The sequence below is a fragment of the Camellia sinensis genome, chromosome 1 (genome assembly GCF_055761805.1).
Source record: "Camellia sinensis isolate YWXY chromosome 1, ASM5576180v1, whole genome shotgun sequence".
In the NCBI taxonomy this organism is placed as follows: domain Eukaryota; kingdom Viridiplantae; phylum Streptophyta; class Magnoliopsida; order Ericales; family Theaceae; genus Camellia; species Camellia sinensis.
The window spans coordinates 60075015-60083036 of NC_138961.1; the positions used below are offsets into that span (position 1 = coordinate 60075015).

Genomic DNA, 8022 nt, shown 5'->3' on the forward strand with positions numbered 1-8022 from the left:
AGTCGAACAAATTTGTCTTGTCTAAGGGTGGAATTTTTGTTAGGAAGGGCTACATGTATCAGGGAATGTTTAAACTTAACATTATCAATAAAACATATATTTCTACTTATATTGTTGATTCTCTTTCTTTATGGCATGCTCGTTTAGGTCATTTTAATACTAGGAAAATGCATGATATGGTTAATTTAGATTTAATTCCTAAGTATGACATTGATATGTTTGAAAAATGTAAATTTTGTGTGCAATCAAAAATTACTCGCAAGCATTCCAGTTCCTAAAGTAGTTAAAACCACATCTCTGTTTAAACTTGTGCATAGTGATGTATCTGACATGCATAGTACCCCCACTAGAGGTGGTAAGAAATATTTTGTAACATTCATTGATGATTTTTCTAAGTACTGTCATATCTATCTTTTCCATTCGAAAGACGAGGTGCTTGATAAATTCAAAATTTTTAAGACAAAAGTAGTAAATCAGTGTAATGTCAAAATAAAGAGACTTAGGTCTAAAAGAGGCGGTGAATACTATTTTCCAGAATATTATGAAAATGTTGGTACTATTCATGAGAAGTCTGCACCCTATACACCACAACAAAATGGAGTAGCTGAAAGAAAGAATAGGACATTAACAAAAACGATTAATGCTATGCTTTCTTACTCTAGTTTAAGTTCTAGTTTTTGGAGTGAAGCCTTGCTCACTGCCGGTCACATACTCAATAGAATTCCTCTAAAGGGAAGAAATGTTACTCCTTATGAACTTTGGAAAAACAAGAAACCTAATCTTGGTTACTTGAAGACATGGGGTTGTAGAGCCATAGTCAGATTGCCTGAACCTAAAAGGAAGAAATTAGGTGAAAAGGGAATTGAATGTACGTTCAATGGCTATGCTATACATAGCAAAGCATATAGGTTTCTGGTAATAGAGCACAATGGTTTAGTGGAAACAAATACAATCATTGAATCACGTGATGCGCTATTTTATGAGAATCGTTTCACAACCATTCCAAGGTTGGATTCTAATCAAGAAAATGAATCAACTTCTTTGATGTCTACAGAGGAAAGTGAACGACATGAACCCATTGAGCCTAATGAACCTAATGAGCCTATTGAGCTAAGGAGGAGTAAGAGGACTTGGACTGAGAAGTCATTTGGCCCTAATTTCGTTATTTACCTTGTAGAAGGAACTAGGAAAGCTTATTGTAAGCAAACCATGATTTCTTTGAATATGGATTCAAATCCATTAACCTTTGAGGAGGCTATGAAGTCTCAAGATGTTGGTTTCTAGAAAGAAGCAATAAGGTTGTAAATGGATTTTCAAAAGAAAAATGAAAGTTGCTAGCACAATTGACAAGTTCAAAGCAAGATTAGTTGCTAAGGGTTTTACTCAAAAGGAGGGTATCGATTATTTTGATACATATGCTCCGGTGGCTAGAATTGCCACCATTCGAGTGTTGATTGCCTTAGCCTCAATCTATAAGCTTGAAATCCATCAAATGGATGTTAAGACCGCTTTCCTAAATGGAGAGTTAGATGAGGAAATCTACATGCAACAACTGGAAGGATTTGTTGTACAGGGTCAAGAGCACAAAGTGTGCAAACTTGTGAAGTCACTATATGGATTGAAACAAGCTCCAAAACAGTGGCATGAGAAATTTGACAAAGTAATAGTGTCAAATGGTTTTAGGATACATGAATCTGATAAGTTTGTGTACAATGAGTTTACTCGAAATAGAGGTGTAATCATATGTCTATATGTAGATGACATGCTTATTTTTGGTATTGACAATGATGTCATTTAAAGTACCAAAAGTTTCTTGTCGTCTAGCTTTAATATGAAAGACATGGGCTTGGCTGATGTAATTCGGGTTATTAAGATCAAACGAGAGGACAATAATTTGATTCTAACCTAGTCACACTATATTGAGAAAATTCTTAAGAAATTTAATCAATATAATTGTACACCCATGTCTACATCTTTTGATTCAAATTTGAAATTGTATCCTAATACTGGAAAAGTTGTTGATCAGCTTGAATACTCAAGAGTAATAGGTAGCCTGATGTATGCCATGACTTGCACTAGACCTAATATTGCTTTTGCAGTGGGAAAACTTAGTAGATACACTAGTAATCCCAGTAGTGTGCATTGGCATGCTATTAACCGAGTACTTGGGTACTTCAGGAAAACAATAGACTATGGAATAGTCTATAATGGCTATCTAGTAGTGCTGGAAGGATTCACGGATGCTAGTTGGATAACTGACCGTGAAGATCACTTGTCCACAAGTGGTTGGATTTTTACTCTTGGAGGAGAAGCTATCTCCTGGGGTTCTAAGAAGCAAACATTCATAACAGACTCAACCATGGCATCAGAGTTTGTAGCATTGGCTTCTTGTAGCAAAGAGGCAGAGTGGCTAAGGAATCTTTTGTTAGAGATTAAGATATGGCCAAAACCTATGCCACAAATATCTTTGCATTGTAATAGTGAAGCAACACTATCACAGGCCTATAGCCATGTCTATAATGGAAAGTCCAAGCATATAGGACTGAGACATAGTTGTGTTAGGCAGTTAATCACAGAAGGTGTAATTACCATTAGTTATGTAAAGTCAAGTGAAAACTTGGCCGACCCCTTAACAAAGGGACTTGCAAGGGATTTGGTGTGGAAAACATCAAAGGGGATGGGTCTTAAGCCCACTTAACATAATCATTCCTGGTGGAAACTTGACTCAACGCTTGAAGAAACATCAAGTCTTGAGTTCAATGAGCCCAAGTACACCATATGTCGTGATTGCAAGTACTTAGTTTTATTTCATTTTCATCCCAAGGTTGAAGTGCTTGGTACCTGTAATGTGCAAAAAAAGAGGATGAGTTAGCAAACTCTTAATAAGCTTACAACTAAGTTATTAGGGTACTGTAAATTACAGGGGTACTCTTAGTAAACTTACCTATGTGAGTGTAGGAGGTGGTGCCGCTTCCTATGAGTCCAAGGACTTGACTCTAAAGTGCTCATAAAACAGGATATAGACACAAGGCCAATCCACGTGTTGGTTTGTTTGAATACTTGAGGTAACATGTACTGTGCGTGAGACATGTCCGGTTAGTCGTAAAAGATCATTAGTTCAAAGACAAGTCTACTGTGCCATCTTGACTAACTTTGAGATGTCTTCACTAAGTGAATGATTCAAATCGTAAGATATCTTCACCTATACATAAGGCTGCCAAGTGAACCGAGAATCATCATTTGATATTTTGAAAATGGTGGGGGAATGTTGGGGAATTTTCAAAATGGGTTTTCAAATTTATAGTTTATTTTTGGGTGTTTTCAAAACCTTCCATGTTTTTCTTTGGAAAACATGAAATAAGCTTGGGGCTTTGTCCCACATCGGTAAGAGAGGGGCTTTGTCCAACATCAGTAACAACAATATATAGGGAGTAAGTGACAGAGGAGGTGAGGAGGAGGAGAGACGGAGGTGGCAAATGGTGATGGGAGAAGTCGGTGGTTTAGGGTTAGGATTTTTTCCATCTCATTTTGTCTTTCTGGATAAAAATGAAAGGTGGACAACTAATAGACCTAGTGAGAGGGGAAATCTTTACTTTCTGCAGAAGTAGACTACTAGGAGAGCTAACCAAGAAGGACATCAATCTAAAAGCAACAAATAAGTGGTGCTAAATTTTGTTATATAACTTTCTAAACACAATGAAGTGTCATTTATTCCCTTAAATACAAATGAACAAATTTAAATCGTTGAGTAATATCAACCACTCTAGCTGTTACTACAAGAACAACCCCAACATTGTCACTTGTATAGCTCAAGCCCCCATTCTTTCTGGGCCTCTTAGCCCATAATGCGAATATCTGCAGAAGAAAATTGGTTGCCAATGATACCTAATGAGAAAATTAGAGGCAAAAAGAAGAAATCACTTTGGTCAATGTATAGGTAGTAAAAAAAACACTATTACAAATAATTACTTTGAAAATGACGCTAATATAACTTCTACTTGGCATTATTAAGATTTAGAGAAAGGTAATAACTCATGACAATTATTGATTCTGACGTGCATGACATAACGTCTAATTAACAGTTCACTAAATCATTATAAGTGAATTCAATATCCATTTGTAGTTGCAGTGAAAAAATTCTAACCAGAAAACATATGTATGAAGTAAACTAATAAGAAATGCATTGTGCAGTCCCTAGGCTATGCAACATTCCCAGATCCATACTGTAAAACGCATCCGTCTAATATTTAGTGCAAAAAAAAAATAGAACTTAGTGAAATTTCTACTAGAAAAAGGAGACATCATTTCAGTCTAAAAGGTACATTCCTACAAGTGCAGAGGCAAAAACCTTTTCCCTCCACAAGTTAAACAAATCTTGAGCCTCTTAAGTAACTACCAGTCAATGAAGTACACTGGTGAAGGCTCAAGCAATAAGAACCACCAAAGAAAAACAATCACAGTTAAATAGGTAATACAAGGGACATCATCACACTTAAATAGGTAATACATGATGAACCTCACACCTTCCCCTAGTGGCCAATTTACAAAAATTTTCTTCACGGGGATGGGAAGGGGTATATACATGCTTGCAAGCATCTAAAATCTCATAAACTATCATCTCCCTTAACAAATGCTTGCAATTTTAGTCCTATTTTAATTTCCTTAAACTACTGTCCCCTAAACCAAATGCCTGTAATTCGCTGAAGAAATAAGAGACCATATTTAGATAAACAAAATTTGAAACAACAAGTCATAAAATTCAATTCTTGTGCTAACAACCAATATTTCAATAAGTTTGATGAGGATGTTCAAATAAACAAGGACAAATTGATTTAAGTAAAAGAAATAATATATATTAAATTTAATGATTGCATTTCATAGTCAAGTATTACCAAAAAGATGATCCTCAAAGCCACCCATCTACATGTACTTATAAACCAAAAGTTTTGAGAAATCAACACAAAATTTGGATGGCTGTTTTGAGCTTGAATTTGGGATTTATGTGTAGAAATCAAACCCTAAAAGTTTCAAAATCAAACTACAACAACCAAACCAATTTCATAAATCAACACGAAATTAAACTGAATCAAGCATATAAAACCCTAAAGCAACAATCAGAAAGGGGAAAAGAGGGAAAAGGAGAGAGAGGGAGAGAGACTCAGAGCGAGAGAGACACACACACAGATACAAACTGAAAGTGAGACAGTGAGTGCGCGCGCGCGCGCGAGAGAGAGAGAGAGCCTGTGATCTGCGGGTGTGGCGGTGGTGATTTGCTACAGTGGCCGTGGCGATGTGCTCCATACGGTAGGCTATGGACATGTGCTTTTTTGTGAGGTTTCACAGTGAAGGACAGTCTGTGTGAGAGGTTTGAACTTCCTTGTTGTCTAATAGAGAAAAAAACGCGAGCCAATAAATGAAATCCCTCTTCTTCTTCTTTTTTTTTACCTTCAGCGACTAAATTTAGTTTTGTCAGAAAATATACATCTATGACGACTATTAAGTTTTGTAGCTAAATCTAAATCAACAGTGTCTAAAATCTTTGTCGCCAAAAGTTTTAATTTGGCGACGAATAAATATTTTGGTCGAAAAAAGTAATATAAGCATGACTAATTTTATTTTGTCACCACAACTTAATATTTGCCAACTAATTTGTTTGGTCGCCAAAGAGAAATCATAATAATATGCTTGTTTTTGGCGACCAATTTTTTTTGGTCGGCAAAAAGTATTTTATGGCAACCAAAAACAGATTTACTAGCCTAAAATGTACACTAACGGAGAGTAATACACTTTTTAGTCACTAAAAGTTAAATTTTTGGCAACTAAATTTTTTTAGTCACCAATAAGCAATATATGTCAACTAAAAAATTTTAATAACTATACCCTAAACCAACGTTGACGAAATTTTTTTTAGTCGCCAATAAGCAATATATGATATATTATTTATTAATATAACCAGTGAATTGGACTATGGGGGTGTTTGGTGTGGATTATAGGGGTGATTATAGCATATTTTAATTTGAGATTTGTGCCAGACTGTTTGGGAGGTGAGACAATTGTGAGCGGCAGTGGCGGTGTGATAACATGCGATAGTGGAAAATAAGAGGCGGTAGTCATGTGCAACGGTGAGATGAGCGGTGGTGGTGATTCATTCTGTGTGTGAAAGAAAGAGAGAAAGAGAGAGAAAGAACCTGCTTGCTTGTGAAGGACTAAAGAGATTGATATAGGAAAAAAAATATATGGCAAAATTTGGGCGGTAATCTTAAAATTTTCCCACTAAATTTGTATACGCAATTTGCCGACCAAAAAAATACTTTGTAGCCTAAACTCTAACTAATGCTAACTAAAAGTTTTTTTGTCGCCTATTGTAGAACTTTTGGCAACTAAATGTTTTTTAGTCGGCAACAAATAATATTCCCTGACTAAATATATTTAGTAGCCTAAAACTTAAATTAAAGTTGACCAAACTTAAATTAAAGTCGGCATTTGCCAAAATGTAGTTCAATACCAGTAAAACGGGGTAGTTTTATTATCTGCGACAAAAATATTTTAGTCGCTAAAAGTTTTTTTAATTCCCAATTTTTTTGGTCTTCCCTCTTTGACTTTTTCCGACCAAATTTCAATTTTGGTCGCAGAAAATTATATTTTGGCAACTAAAAAATATTAGTCAGCAAAACTTCAAACTTTTGCTGACCAAATTTTTATTTAGTCGCCAAATGAAATTTTTTTGCGACTAAATAAAAGTTAGTCAGTAAATTTGGTCGGGAAAAATGTAATTTCCTGTAGTGTGTGAGTAATTGTATTACTGGTGGTGTTGTTGGTGGAGATGATAATAATGATGGTGTAGGGTTGGTGGCGGCTAGGTGGTGGTGGTGTGGAAAAAGCAAGATAGTGTGATATTGGCAAGATTTTTAACTCTGAAAATGGTTTTTCATTTTTTAACTCAATGTTAGTGGGGAGGATAGTGATGGTGGTGTTGGGTTGGTGGCAGGTAGGTGGTTGTGGCAAGGTGGAGACAGGATAGTATGGTATTAGGGTTTTATTATTATTATTATTATCATCTTTTTTTATTAGCAAAGAAATATTTTATTAGATAAATAAAACATTATAAGAAGGAAAGGAAAGCAAGAAAAACCATCAATTTTGGAAAAGCCAAAAAAACTTAAAACCAATTCGATACAATACTTAGTTGGCAAGAAGTCAACGAATATAAACACAACACCCAAAATAAAACTTAAACTTCTACACCCAACACTTATATAGTTTCTTTCATCTAGAATTTGTTTAAGTTCTCTAGAGTACTTTCTGTAATGCCACGAAATAATAACCATAGTTCATCCCATGACAATTATTAAAATACCCATACAGTTCTGAATATAGTATCCTTCCATTCATATGATTTCCATTATACAAAAGGTAACACATGCAGTTATACATTCATAAGTCATAACCCTGAATCTATAACATGTGCCACAAGTAAGCAATACGAAATAAAAGTTAAAAAAATAAATTAATGCCCTATTGGCTACAACTTTCCAAGACAATGCTTGGTTACAACAAAGTGAGTTTGAAACTTAATACAAATAAAGCCATCGACCTTTACAAAAATAATTACAGCAATAACCAAAATGAAAGCTCTTGGCTCTGAGTTCTCCCAAGCTATAGCCTTGGTAGAGGCATATCATCAACACTTGAAAAATGGCTTTCCACATAGGGTGAGCCAAAGCCCAATAGAGATACTCTAATACAGTGTATGAAGCTGAACAAAGTTATAAGGTGAATGCATATGCAATGCTTGTGCCAAAACGTTTTATATCTCTTTCCAAAACCATACAATGCCCGATTTATATCCCAATTCATGAAATCATTTCCTTTACAATAGAAAACAGGACAGTGGATACAACACTGGGAATATCTAGGTACGTGTCTACCAGTAGGCTATACAAGCACTACTAATTGCCATTTTTATCGGTACTAACTGGAAGGCTTGACACCTAACCGCGCGGGTTTATGGACTTTCACCAA

At 35.4% G+C, this 8022-nt stretch overlaps 1 pseudogene; it reads left to right on the top strand.

The window, feature by feature from the left end:
* Positions 1-1963: 1963 nt before the first annotated feature.
* On the top strand, positions 1964-2698 carry LOC145798410 (secreted RxLR effector protein 161 pseudogene; annotated as a pseudogene).
* The last annotated feature ends 5324 nt before the right edge of the window (positions 2699-8022 follow it).